The sequence below is a fragment of the Phasianus colchicus genome, chromosome 9 (genome assembly GCF_987193195.1).
Source record: "Phasianus colchicus chromosome 9, bPhaCol1.hap1.1, whole genome shotgun sequence".
NCBI classification, from domain to species: Eukaryota; Metazoa; Chordata; class Aves; order Galliformes; family Phasianidae; genus Phasianus; species Phasianus colchicus.
The window spans coordinates 32581-46349 of NC_143444.1; the positions used below are offsets into that span (position 1 = coordinate 32581).

Consider the following 13769-nt stretch of genomic DNA (forward strand, 5'->3'; position numbering starts at 1 on the left):
AAACTCCAGTGGAGTGGATCTTCTGAAGAGAGAGAGAGAGAGAGATCCTTCCCCACTTGTAGTCAGCTCTTAAATGGGTCTAGGAGAGGTGGAGCCAGGCTCCACCCCTTCCTGCAGCACAGGTGAATTGCTTTCACCTGTGCTCCCAGGGCTGACTCATTGCTCACCTCAGGTGATTAATCAGAGGTTCAGGCCTTGACTCAGCAGTTCCCATACAGTAATCAAATAGGAGGAGGTACTAAGGCAGTTCAGTATCTTCCAATCAGAGTTTTAAAACTCAGAAGTTCAACAGAAAGATACTACCAAATCTCAGTAGTAGCAGTACAATGACAAAAACAAAAAAACAAAAAAAATAAAACCAACCACAACCCATCAACACACAAAGCCAACTGAAACAAAAAACAAACCAACCAGCTAACAATTCATATGTAAGCCTGTGACATACAACCCCTCTTACTCTCATCTTTGAATAATCCATCAGTACCTGGATGTCCACACTATGGAAATGTCTGAAGAGAGGATACGCAGGTTCGGGAATACTTCTGTGCTTTTTGATAGTTCTCAAGCTAAGCAAAATTTTCTTCCAGTAGTAGACGCTTCTTCCAATATATTCTTTCTGGTCGTGGGAGTTAAGGCTAACGCCCTGTTGAAGAAAGAGAAATTCAAACTATCGCAGAATATTTAAATAGAGTGTTATTCATACTTATTCTTCTCTGATGCAGTTGAGAGTAGTGAGGTAAGAGTATTTGACTAGAGCAACTGCCTTGCATGACATCCCATCAAAATTAGTAGCAGCAGTTCTCAATACTACATTCTCATCTGATTTTATTTAGTCTATTAAGTTTGCAAAATTAGAGAAAAACAGATGATACTTATTTACAGATAATCTTAACGTACTGTTTTTTGCAGACTTCTTGCCCAATGTATAATTAAGGCAGGCTGAAGGCCGTGTTTCTCCAGGGCTCGCACAGTACTTAATCCGTGCTGTACAAGAAGCTTCAGTTTGGTTGCCGAGTCTGGTCTGAATATCAAAAGAAATATTCCTCAATTAGTATTCCCTCTTTTTCATCTGTTCACACGTCATTTGTTTGATGAACATAACAAGCAGCTTCAGTCCTAAGCTAGCTCTTCTTTACAAATGCACTGTCAGAAATGTAAAGCCCATTTTTATAAAGTTCTTCAGCATCTCACACCCCTACAGCAAAAAACATTTAACATTTAAAGGACGTCAAACAAAAGGAACTAGTTTTACGCAACCTATGGGAATCAATTCAGAAGCCATCTAGAAGGTTGGTTCCAATATTTCCAAACTGAAGAAGCCTTACTTTGTTTTTTTCTGCATAAGAGCACAAACAGCATCCCACCAGGATCTTTGCTTCTCAGTACAGAACTGTTTGCACAGCAGCAATGGTAAGAACAGAGGTTGATGTGTGCCACGCTGAGTATTAAACTTCTCTTGCAGTTCTAAGTTGCTAGTGAACACCATCCCGAGTAAAAAAACCTGTTTTGGTGAAAATAAACAAACAGAAGGTATTAGGTAGCAAAAAACAGGCATTTAAATGCATTTAAGAACTTAGGAAGCTTGCTTACTTCAAGGTCCAACAGGCAAATGGACTCAGGAGCATCTGTTTCCAGTCTCGATGTCTCTTGGGGCAAGTGAAAGAGTTGTTGTAATGATCTGCGCAGCGGGAATAACACTGACATGGAATTCCACTGCAAGCCAAGCCATGCAAGGTGCTGGAGACTACCACTGTGCATCCAAACAGCACCTATGCAAAAACAAGGGTTGCAAGAAGCGTCCTCGTTAGGAAAGGTATCATTCTACTCCTGTTACACTCAAATTCAAAGCCAGACTTCATCATCAAGTTAAGCCTAAAAAATGGGAAGATATCATTAGTTCACAATTCATCCTGGAATTATTTCATTTTTATGCCTGTCACCTGTGTTCATAGATTACACATAAATAATGTGGGCCTTCCTATCAGCACTCACCAGCATACAAGCACTTTCCAGCTTCAATTGGAAATGAGTCAGAGCAGACCAGAAGACAACAGTGTGGAAGCAGGAAGTATGTGAGAAATTCTTCAGAACCTGGCATGATGATACTGCCCCTCAGCTACAGCTGAAAGTGAAACTTCTTGCAAAGCACCCTCTGATTAGGGCAACCACAAGCAGCTATTACAGATACTTGTCTTTTGTTGCAGATGAAGCACTTGTAGAAGAACCTCTAATACAGAGTCATGCTTACGTTGAGTTTAAGTAGCATCTCTTACCAATATTGTATTTACTCAGTTCTCCCTGCTCTGGTGCTTGGGGACTGACATCTCCCATATCATCTGTGCTGAGAAAAGACCTCTCTTTAGAAGCTCCACTCCCAAACAGGCTTTCAAACAATGTAAATAAACCACTTCTGTTTGCAAGCTTCCACAATCTCTTTCAAGAAGTCTTCCTTGCCGTGGCTTAAGTTCAGCAACATATGACCTAGAAAAACGTAATGTCACATAAGAACACTCAACTTAAACAAGGACTACAATATTTGATGCAGTGGGCTGTTCCTGCTGCTTTAGGCTGGGAATCTAGATTTCCCCTTATGATATTTACAAATCAAATTTACAAATACAATTTTCTAACTTACACTCTCCCTATAATTAAGTCACCCTTTTAGCATATGGGCTGACAGCAGTCCCAAGGCATTTTCAAATCCAGTTCTCCAGAATTACTGTGTATTTTTATTATAATGACACTGCAATTGTCTTCAAAATAAGTAGCTGTCAGTCTCATCTATTCAGGAACAATTCAGCCTGATGCCTGGTGTTTTCTTTGTTTTCATCTAGAGCCCACAGGATAGTGAAGACTGAAAACAACTACCTCGGCTTCACCAAAAAAATTTTTAAAAAAATGCACCAAACCAAACCTGTTGGAACAAAGAAGGGAACAAAAGTGACAGGAAAGGAGCAATATTTTCTTTTATACTTGGGACTAGCAATGCTTACAAATAGTATATTAGTAGGCAGAAACCAGCAGACTAGGAGACACTGAAAGTTAAATTCTATCTTAATGTCCTGGAAATAAAAAGAAAAAGCCCATTACGTGTCAGGATCAAACCGCTCTTTTGTATTTCATACGTAGCCAAAATACAGAACGTTTGATAGCATGTTCCAAGACGCCAAGTGTGCTCTTTAACAAGCCATTAGCTCTGACATTAACTGCTCATAAAATGGAACTACGGAACATTTATAATTCTTAGTTTTTATTACCAGACTGGCTTTTTCGGTCACAGGCCAACATTTCCAGCGCATCTTGCCCAGCACGATCTCCTCTTATTAGTTTTGACTTTGGTTTAGGAATCTGGCAAAGAAAGAAAAGAATTGCTACAGCTTCTTCTCAACAAAAAACAACTCACCCTCATTTAGTCTTAAAAGTTAGGAAACAAGCTTGTTTCTTTCCTGAAAAGGACACAAGGTGAGTAACTGAACAATTGCAAATAGCTGTAAGAGCGCACAAGAGAAAGCGATGTTTTGAACGCAAGCACTTGTGCAAAAGGGAAAGCTGATTTTATTCCATAAAGCAAAGAATTAAGCTTGATCAAGCTCTGCTGCTTACACAATTAGTATGTGAGAGCTACTCAGGTCATTCCCCTCCCCCCCATACCACTAACCTTAATATTAGTTATTTTAGCTGCACTACAGAGAAGGGAATAGTCTACAGGAAACACACTCATTAGCCCTTAAGAGTCATTTTACTTCTGACAAGTGAAACAGATGAGATTTTCTTCACAGTACTTGAAATCTTTTAAACAAGTATGGAAGGGTAAGATTTGGCCAGGAGACAGCCTTAAAAACAGTAGTTAGTTTTTGGAATGCAGGCGTTCAGTGCGCGTACAAGTGAGAGCATTCAAGAACTGCAACAATTACAGGCACAAACTGAAGAGTGACTTACGTGGAAACTTTTCAGACAACACAATGCTGCGAGTTCACATGCATCTCTCCATTGTGCCTCGTTGTTCTGGGCCGTTTTCAGCAGGAAAGTGCCAGCGTGCATGTAGAAGTGTCCTTTCATTTCAAGGAAGGTACGAGACAGCTCATCAGGTCCATTCGCACACAGCTTCACAGAGTGAAGCACACGATCAAAACTGGAACATAGAAAAGATTCATTTTCAACCAAGTCCTGGTCTCCCAGGATTTATACTAGACCCCTATCACTGAGTCTTCTCTGAGGCCTTTAGCTCAGACACAGCTTGCGGATCAAGCCTAGCAACATTTGCTCTTTGCAGTTAGTACAGAGGAACTCCTCTTCCATCCATAAAACAGCTACTCACTGAAAATGATGCCTGCTAGAAGTTCGGTGACCCAGAAAAATATTCAATTTTTTCCTTTTTTTTTCTTCTTTTTTTAAATAAGCAAAACAGTTAAAAGAGTACCTTTCAAGGGCCCCTCTGCTTTCTCGAACATCTCTAGAAGCAAGCGTCATTTTAACCAAGCTAGAATAGGCCAGCAGATGATCCTTCTTGACAGCTCTCCAATTTTTTTTTTTTTTTTTTAATCAGCCTCCAAGTCTCGTACTGATTCAAGATATTCCTAAAGAATAAAGTTCATCACAGAATGAGGAACCGCCATCCTTCTATGAAGGCAAGAGTTTCTCCAGAACATCTTGCTACATAATCCAGTTTCCCAGGTGAGATGTTAACGTATTCTTCAGCAGCAAAATTCCAGGAACTATTTGCCTCAGCAATTCCCTCCCTGATGGAGCTGCTGTATCTAACTTAGTACCTCAGCTAGAAACTAAACAACTCTTTAAGGCTTAAGAAAATCCTAAATAAATCATTGTTTCCGCAGACATTACATTTAAAGGAGTTAAGCCACTTGAGAATTAGCTGCCATTGTAACGATACTAAGAGAATAACACCGGTTTCAAGGACATGGGAGATTATGACAGGATCAAAACATGATTAAATACCTCAAATGTCTTTACGACGCACAAACACCACTCCAAGCTGGAGTCTACAGGTATTTTCCTCTCCGCCTCCTGACAATGAAGCACAGCATCTCTTAATCTATTATTTGAACGGTAGAGAGCAACCAGTCTGATGTTAAGGTAGGGATCGTCTGGTCTCGCATAGAGCTCGGTTTGAGTCATATCAAAGAGCTGATTCCAGCCATCTTCGCCTTTACGCTCCAGTAACTGCTCCTATCACATACGAAGGCAACACGTTGAAATTTCATTCTCTACGAGAGCCTCTTCAGCAACTACGTTACCTGACTGTTTTCTCATTGCCATTACAGACTACATTACTCAAACTGCTCTGGAAAGCTGGTAGGTGCTACAGAGAGTTTGACAAACATTTTAGAAGTGAGGGAAAAAAAAAAAACAAAACCAAAACCCAAAGCTTTAGAGTTTGCATCTTGTAGATGCTAAGTTAGATGCTAAGTTAAGACTGTCAAACCATCTGGTTCAAAGATGCCACACGTCAATACAGAACAGCTTGTCTAAAAAAATAAAATAAAATAACATAACCACACAAAAAATCCCAAAGCACAAGCCTCTCAAGACTTCAATTTCATTGCAGTTGTGCTCCAGAAAACTAACACCTGTACAAAAGTGAGATTGTATGACTGAAAGCATTTACACAGTATTAGGGAATAACAGCATCTCCTACACTTGACAGTTTTCAACTCAAATTAAAAAAAACTAGAAAGCAGTGTAGTCATATAATAGAGACAATACTTAACCTATCTAATCTTGACCTCTTGGATAATATTACTACCATGGTTTTCCCATCGCTTGACGCAACTGAAGTTTCTTCTAGGCACAGAACAGAGATCAGAAGCTGGAATTTACCTTCAATCTGTAAGCAGCAGGATTCCCAGGGAAGAGCCTGGCAGCTTTCTCAACCCAGTACTCTGCTCTTCCATCAGCGATGTCGTTACTGCATAGTAACTCTGCAATCTTCAGTACAAGATCTTTCTGCATTGGATTCAGCTCCACAGAACGCTGGTTTTCCCCATGCATACACATAAGAAAAAAGGTTACTAGTAACTTGATCTTGCAGTCCACGTAGAACAAGAAAGAAAACATGTCAAACATGTCCCCCATTAAACAGACCCAGCAAGTCAAATTAGAACTATCAATAAATACTTTCTCACTGCTTTAAGAAAAGCCTCCCTTTTGAAAGGCCACCATTGGTTTGTAACACCCAGACAACTGCTGGAATTCAGAACACCGTAAGAGAAACAATGTCAAAACCAGCTCCTCTACCACCCGCTGCTGCTCTACTCAGACAGCCAGACCAGGGGTATCTCTAGCCTAACCTAATACGGAGGCTTCCGGAAAACAGAATTAAGTCACAAAGACTGATGGCACTCAGTCACTGTGCTGGCAACAAGACTTTTGTGTGTATCCTCTCCCTCCCCGGTGCCCGAATAATGAAACACAGACTGTGAAGTTCACATTTATATGCTTACCTAATCGGAACTGTATTTGCCCCATTCCCTCTACCTCTGAGGAAACAAACAAACAAAAAGCCCACCGCTAACAAGAAAACAAACAATGCAACTGAAAAACACTCTCAGTCCAGTCTTTCAGTAGCAGGTGGATTACTGCTGTCACCATAATCCCTACTGCAGAATTCTACAGGGCTCAGATATTCTTAGTCCAAAGGGCAGCGGGAAGAAGACTATCAGAGCAGGAAGCACAAAGATCAAGTCCATTTACAAAGGAATAAAGCAGGACATCAGGGAGGTGAGTGAGGTGCTTACCTTGTAACACCCAAAAGCTTTTTCCGTGTTATCCTGAGCCTCGTAGATCTGTCCCAGAAACCTGTGCGCTTTGGGATCTCTCTCTCAGACACTGAGATAAATAGATGTATATCTACAGAGTAAATAAAGAAAGAAAGAAAAACCAGAAGGATCAGTATTCCTCAGTATTACAAGTCCCCCCACACCTTGCAGCTAACGTGGAACTTTAATCTGTCATACAGGACAGTTAGCTGTATTTAGTTCAAGGGGCTTGATCTAGATCTTCAAGTGAGGCACAACATTATTGCTACACGTACAGATGTTGCATATTTGCCTGCAAGCACTGGCCTTCATTAAATAAAGCAGTAGCTCACAGGAACTGTAAGAAGAACGTAACACAGAATCACAGAATCATAGGGGTTGGAAGGGACCTCCAGAGATCATCGAGTCCAACCCCCCTGCCAAAGCAGGATCCCTACACCAGGTCGCACAGGTAGGCGTCCAGGCGGGTCTTGAATATCTCCAGAGGAGACTCCACAACCTCCCTGGGCAGCCTGTTCCAGTGCTCCGTCACCTCACCTAAAGAAGTTCTTGCGCACATTGGTGCGGAACTTCCTATGCTCCAGCTTCTGGCCATTTCCCCTTGTCCTGTCTCCGCACACTGCTGAAAACAGTCTGGCCTCGCCACTTTGCCCCCCACACCTCAGATATTTATAGACCTGGATCAGGTCCCCTCTCAGTCTTCTCTTCTCAAGGCTAAACAGACCCAGATCACTCAGCCTTTCTTCATAGGGGAGATGCTCCAGGCCCTTCACCATCTTTGTGGCTCTCCGCTGGACTCTTTCCAAGAGATCCCTGTCTTTTTTGTACTGGGGAGCCCAGAACTGGACACAGTACTCCAGATGAGGCCTTACCAGGGCAGAGTAGAGGGGGAGGATCACCTCCCTCGACCTGCTGGCCATGCTCTTTTTAATGCACCCCAGAATGCCATTGGCCTTTTTGGCCACAAGTGCACACTGCTGGCTCATGGCCAACCTGTCGTCCACCAGGACACCCAGGTCCCTCTCTGCAGAGCTCCTCTCCAGCAGCTCATCCCCCATCCTGTACCGGTGCATGCAATTATTCCTCCCTAGGTGCAAGACTCTACACTTGCTTTTGTTAAACCTCATCTGGTTTCTTACTGCCCAGCTCTCCAGCCTGTCCAGGTCTCGCTGAATGGCAGCACAGCCTTCGGGCATGTCAGCCAATCCTCCCAACTTCGTATCATCAGCAAACTTGCTGAGGGTGTCCACTATCCCCTCATCAAGGTCATTGATGAAGATGTTGAACAGGACCGGACCCAGCACCGACCCCTGGGGAACACCGCTGGTTACAGGTCTCCAACCAGACTCTGCACCGCCAACGACAACCCTCTGTGCTCTGCCAGTCAGCCAGTTCTCAACCCACCTCACTGTCCACTCATCTATCCACACTTCCTCAGCTTCGTTATAAGGATGTCGTGGGAGACAGCGTCAAATGCCTTGCTGAAATCAAGGTAGACTACATCCACTGCTCTCCCCCCATCCACCCAGCCAGTGACAACATCATAGAAGGCTACCAGGTTGGTCAAGCACGACCTCCCCCTGGTGAACCCGTGCTGACTACTCCTAATAACCTCCTTTTCTTCCAGTTGTCTGGAGATGGCATCCAGCACAATCTGTTCCATCACCTTTCCAGGGACAGAGGTGAGGCTGACTGGCCTGTAATTGCCTGGATCTTCCTTCTTGCCCTTTTTGAAGACCGGAGTGACATTGGCTATCCTCCAGTCTTCAGGCACCTCCCCCATTCTCCAAGACCTCTCAAAGATGATAGAGAGTGGTTCAGCAATCACCTCTGCCAGCTCCCTCAGCACCCGTGGATGTACCCCATCGGGTCCCATGGATTTATGAACATTGGTGTTGCCTAGGCGCTCTCGGACCGCCTCTTCCCTGACTAAAGGGAAGTCTTCCATTACCCAGACCTTCTCACTAACCACCAGGGCCTGGGATTCCCGAGGGGGAGCTTTTTCACTGAAGACAGAAGCAAAGAAGGCGTTCAGTATCTCCGCCTTCTCAGCATCCCCCGTTACCAGAACACCCCCCTCACTTAGTAGGGGACCTACATTCTCCCTAGACTTCCTTTTACTGTTAACATACTTAAAAAAGCCTTTTTTATTATCCTTTACCACCTTTGCTAGATTCAATTCCAGGTGGGCTTTAGCCTTCCTCGTCGCATCCCTGCAGGCCCTGACAACATTTCTATATTCTTCCCGAGTGGTCAGACCCTTTTTCCACATTTCATGGACCTTCTTTTTCCCTTTGAGTTTGCGCATGAGCTCCTTGCTCATCCACACAGGTCTCCTGCCACCCTTTCCTGATTTCTTGCTCACAGGGACGCACCGATCCTGGGCTTGGAAGAAGAGCTGTTTAAATGCCAACCAGCTCTCACAGGCCCCCTTACCTTCTAACACCCTAGCCCACGGGATAGTTCCAAGTAGGTCCCGGAAGAGATCAAAGTTGGCTCTCCTAAAGTCCAGGGTAGCAATCCTACTTTTTGCTTTGCTCCTTCCACTCAAGATCTTGAACTCCACCATCTCGTGGTCACTACAACCCAAGCTACCCCCAACTTTTACTTCCTTAACAAACCCGTCCTTATTTGTGAGAATAAGGTCCAGTAACACCCCTCCCCTCGTCGGTTCCTCCACCATCTGCATCAGAAAGTTGTCTTCGACACATTGCAGGAACCGTCTGGACCGCGCGTGCCTGGCCATGTTGCTTTTCCAGCAAATATCCGGATAATTGAAGTCCCCCATAAGCACTAGCGCCTGGGATTGCGACGCTACTTTCAGTTGCTTGTGGAAGGCCTCGTCAACCTCCTCCTCCTGATCAGGGGGCCTGTAGTACACACCCACAACGGTGTCACCCATACCAGCCTGCCCCTTGATTCTCACCCACAAGCTCTCTACTGCTACTTCACCCTCCCCCAGGTGGAGTTCAATACATTCTAGCTGCTCTCTCACATAAAGAGCAACTCCACCACCCCCGCCTCGCCAGCCGATCTTTCCTAAAAAGCACATAGCCCTCCATGACAACATTCCAGTCATGCGAGCTGTCCCACCACATCTCCGTGATGGCAATGAGATCATGGCCTTGTGACCGCACACAGATCTCCAACTCTTCCTGTTTACTTCCCATGCTGCGTGCATTAGTGTATAGACACTTTAGGGAAGCAGCACCCCCCTGCCTCTCTCCATCCCTTTGAACTCCACCCTTTTCACCCATCGAACTCCGTTTTGAGCCACGAACTACCCGCTCAACCCCAGTGGCCCTCATTCTGTCCCCTTCCCCCTTCATACCTAGTTTAAACACCTTTCAATGAGCCCTGCCAGTTCCTGGGCTAGGATCCTCTTACCCCTTGGAGACAGGCTACTTCCATCTGCAGCCATCATGCCAGGCGCAGAGTAAATTGCCCCGTGGTCAAAAAAACCGAAGTTCCTGTGCTTGCACCAACTTCTTAGCCATTTATTTATGAGGCGGGTTTTTTGGATGCTGTCGGTATCCTTCCCTGCCACTGAAGGTAGGGAAGAAAAAACCACCTGTTCCTTCAACTACCCACCCCAGTCCCCTGAAGTCTTCCTTGATAGACCTCAGGCTTCTCTCAGCGACTTCATCGCTGCCAGCCTGAACTATCAATAACGGGTAATAATCAGAAGGGCCAATCAGACCAGGAAGTTTCCTAGCAATGTCCCTGACCCTTGCCCCAGGGAGGCAGCACACCTCCCTACAGGTAGGGTCAAACACGATGGCATAAAAGACATTTCTACCGGATGGGTTTTTACAGCACCATGCAACTACCCATGCTTTAAGTTGCCGTTTTAGGAAGATTTAAATGGCACCACATTTCCCATTTGCTGCTACCTTAAAACAGCATGACAACGGTCTTCATTTCTCCACTCTACTTCATTTAGCTTTCCCATCACACTTTAAAGAACAGAACAACATACGTAACGTTTATTACCTCTTAGCAAGTTCATATTCTTTTATCTCAAAGTACAGCTTAGCAAAAAAGAATCCTTTTAACGATCTCTGAAGAAAAAAAACCAAAAGGTACATTTTAAATATACAGTATTTTTGAAGTAATTGAGTAGGGAGACCCTTCTTTCCAGGGGTGCATAATACTTCCAAAAGTGTCTTCACAGTTATCAGCTCCAGTTCACTCCTTGTACTCTGGGCCTTGTTTTTGAAAGACACAGGAGTAAGAAAATAACATTTCTTCCCAGTAACTGGCAAAGGCTACCAAAGCGAAACTGAGGTTAGTAGCAAAGCAAGTCCTCACACTTGTTACTTTTCACAAGCACACTTCCGACTAAAGCGAGGAGAATGGGGTCAGCTACATACAAGCTGTTTCTCTTGCAACCTATCTACGTTGCAGAAGAAAACAAATGCCACAAATCAAGCTCCTCCTGTCCATGCTTCTGTCACCTTCCTCTCTCGCCTGCCCCGCCTCCTCGTAAACGGGGCTGGAAAGGAACTTCAAAAGAAACGCCGGCAGCCTCGCACAACCCTCCTCTCCAAAACCAACGCAACAGGAAGACCAGCAGCTACTTCCATCACCGACCGCGCTCCACAGCCAGTCGTTCCAGAGAGCAGGGGATCACCCGGCTGCCCAGCCACCAACGCAGGCAGCAGAGCTATTTCCCCCCGCCTCTCCCTCTCTTCCTGCCGGCGTTTCACAACGCCGTCGCACCCACGGCAACAGCAGCCGCACAGCGGCCAAACGAGCCCAAAGCCGAACGGCACGCGTTCCCTATTCCGGCTCCTCGAGAGAGGGAAGGCCGGAAGCCCGGGGACCGTGCCCACGGAACGGGAGGGAGCCGAACTCCGCCCCGCCGCCGGGCTCCTTCCGAAGCCGCCGAGGGCTCAGCGGCTTTCCGAGGCGCGCAGCTGCGGCGAACCGCGTTTCCGAGGAGGCGACTCCGCGCCCGCCCGCCGGCAGCCTCCCTCGGCTTCGACTCCCCGCCGGAGGAGCCCGCCCTCGGGCCCGGCACCCGCGGGAGGGGCGGAGGGACGGGGCGGGCGGGGAGCGGCCCCCACCGCGGCCCGGGGAAGGCCGAGGGAGCGCCGCCGGCGGCGCCGGCCGGGCCGCAGCACTCACCGCTCTGGGAGAGGAGGCGGCGGCCTGCACGGAGGCGACGTACCGCTCCACCTCGGGCCTCGTGCGCCGTGCCATGGCCGGGAGAGGGAGCGAGCGAGAGGGAGCGGCGGAAGGCCGGCGCTCGCGCGCCGCTAAGGGAGCTCCCCGCCGCACGCGGCGGAACGCCCTCCCTGCCGACCGCGGCGACGCGCGACGTCACAGCGCGGGGCGGGGCGGCGCATGCGCGGCGCCGAGCGGCCGGTTCGCGCTTCGCGCGGCGGCGCTTTGAGCCGCGGGACGTCGGGCCGCTCGGCGCGGGCTGCCGGGCGCCGCCGGTCCCGTCCTCGGCCGGCCTGCCCTCGCGCGTCTTACGGAGCTCGGCGCGGTGAGGCGTACCGAGCCGCTCTCCTCACCCGTAGCGACGCGCCGCGGAGAGCGGAAGCGTCGTTTCTGCGTCGGGTATTGGAAAGGGCGGTTGATCTGAAGAAGCGCGCTGTGGCGCATCCTTAGAAACAGCTGATGTGAAAAGTAGAAGTTCCGTGCGCACATTAGTAACGTGTTTTAGAAACGCAGTTACCAAGTTACGTGAGAAATCCTTTCTCACAAAGCTGCGGTAGGCTCTAGATGTCCTAAGCGATGTGGGTGTAGTGTTCTGAACCGGGAAACCCGCTGTGAGGTGGTTCGTTAGGCCAGCAGAAGTGAAACACATTGAACACGCTTTCAAGGAGCCAGGGCCTTTGCACGAAGCAGAGCTGTCCCACTCTGTGGGAACCTCAGGGTGCCGCAGGCGGGCTCCAAGACACTCCCCTCTGTCCTCCTTCCCAGCTTATCTCTGTGCGAGGACAGAGGGATGACCAGAACAGTGACCAGTGTAAAGGGCACAAATGCTAGGGGTAATTAAACAACTAAGAGCTTATGTTTCTGTGCTATCTTGGCGCCTGCCTGTCACGTCCCAACTCCTCACGGAGTGAGACAGTCCGGCCTTGTGTAGAGGCCCTGGCTTCTCTGATGTTTGCTACATCTGTTTTTCTCTTGCTGGCAGTTTCTTATCTAACAGAACAACTCTACAGTATGTTTTCTAATCCCTAACATGCTATACTCGCATTGTTTGGACCATTTAACAACTATTCAGTTTTGCAAGAAAGAATTAATCACATAATTCAGTAATAATGTTTTAAAACATACCGCTAACATATACAGAATTTTACTTCTTAGATCACTATTTCTAAGGATAAGTTACAGAATACAAATGCATGATGTTCTACTTCTTCAAACCAGTTGCTCTTTGTAATGTCACATGCAGAAACAACATTCCATTCCTACACAAGCATCAGTTATTTTATGCAAAATCTTGTTCAGGAGCAATAAGGAGATGTTCGAATTGCTTCAACTCCACGAACCGATCCGAGCACAACAGAAGAACACGGACCCGGTTCTTCCATCCGTACGGACGGCACTCGTGCCGCCCTGCAGACGCGGGTCAGTGCAGCACGTGTCAGCGCGACAGCTGCTGTGCATCACTGCCCGAATCGCCGCAGCGCTGCTGGCAGTTACCGGCAGACACAAGCCGTTCCACTCCTCAGTACCAGCACAGACTTTATCGTAACGTGACCGTGCACATAACAGACGGCGGTGAGAGCCAATGAGAGGGCCGGATGGGGCACGGCTGGCCAATAGGAGAGCCGGAGGGGTGGGGTGTGCGGGCCGCGATGCCGGGTTGGAGCCGGGGCCCGCCTGGTACCGCGGTGCCGCCCGGTGAGCGCAGCTCCTCGAGGCCCGTGCACTCGCACGCATCCCTGTGTGCGTGTAAATGTGAGCAGTACCACGCGGCCGCATGCAAAGACCTCAGTGCACACGGCCGTGTTCAGGGCTACCCGTGTAAAG

The 13769-nt window shown here is 47.4% G+C and overlaps 1 pseudogene; it reads right to left on the reverse strand.

Annotated features, from left to right (window-relative positions):
* Window positions 1–29: 29 nt before the first annotated feature.
* LOC149916692 (ranBP2-like and GRIP domain-containing protein 3) lies at window positions 30–12109 on the reverse strand (annotated as a pseudogene).
* Window positions 12110–13769: the final 1660 nt, after the last annotated feature.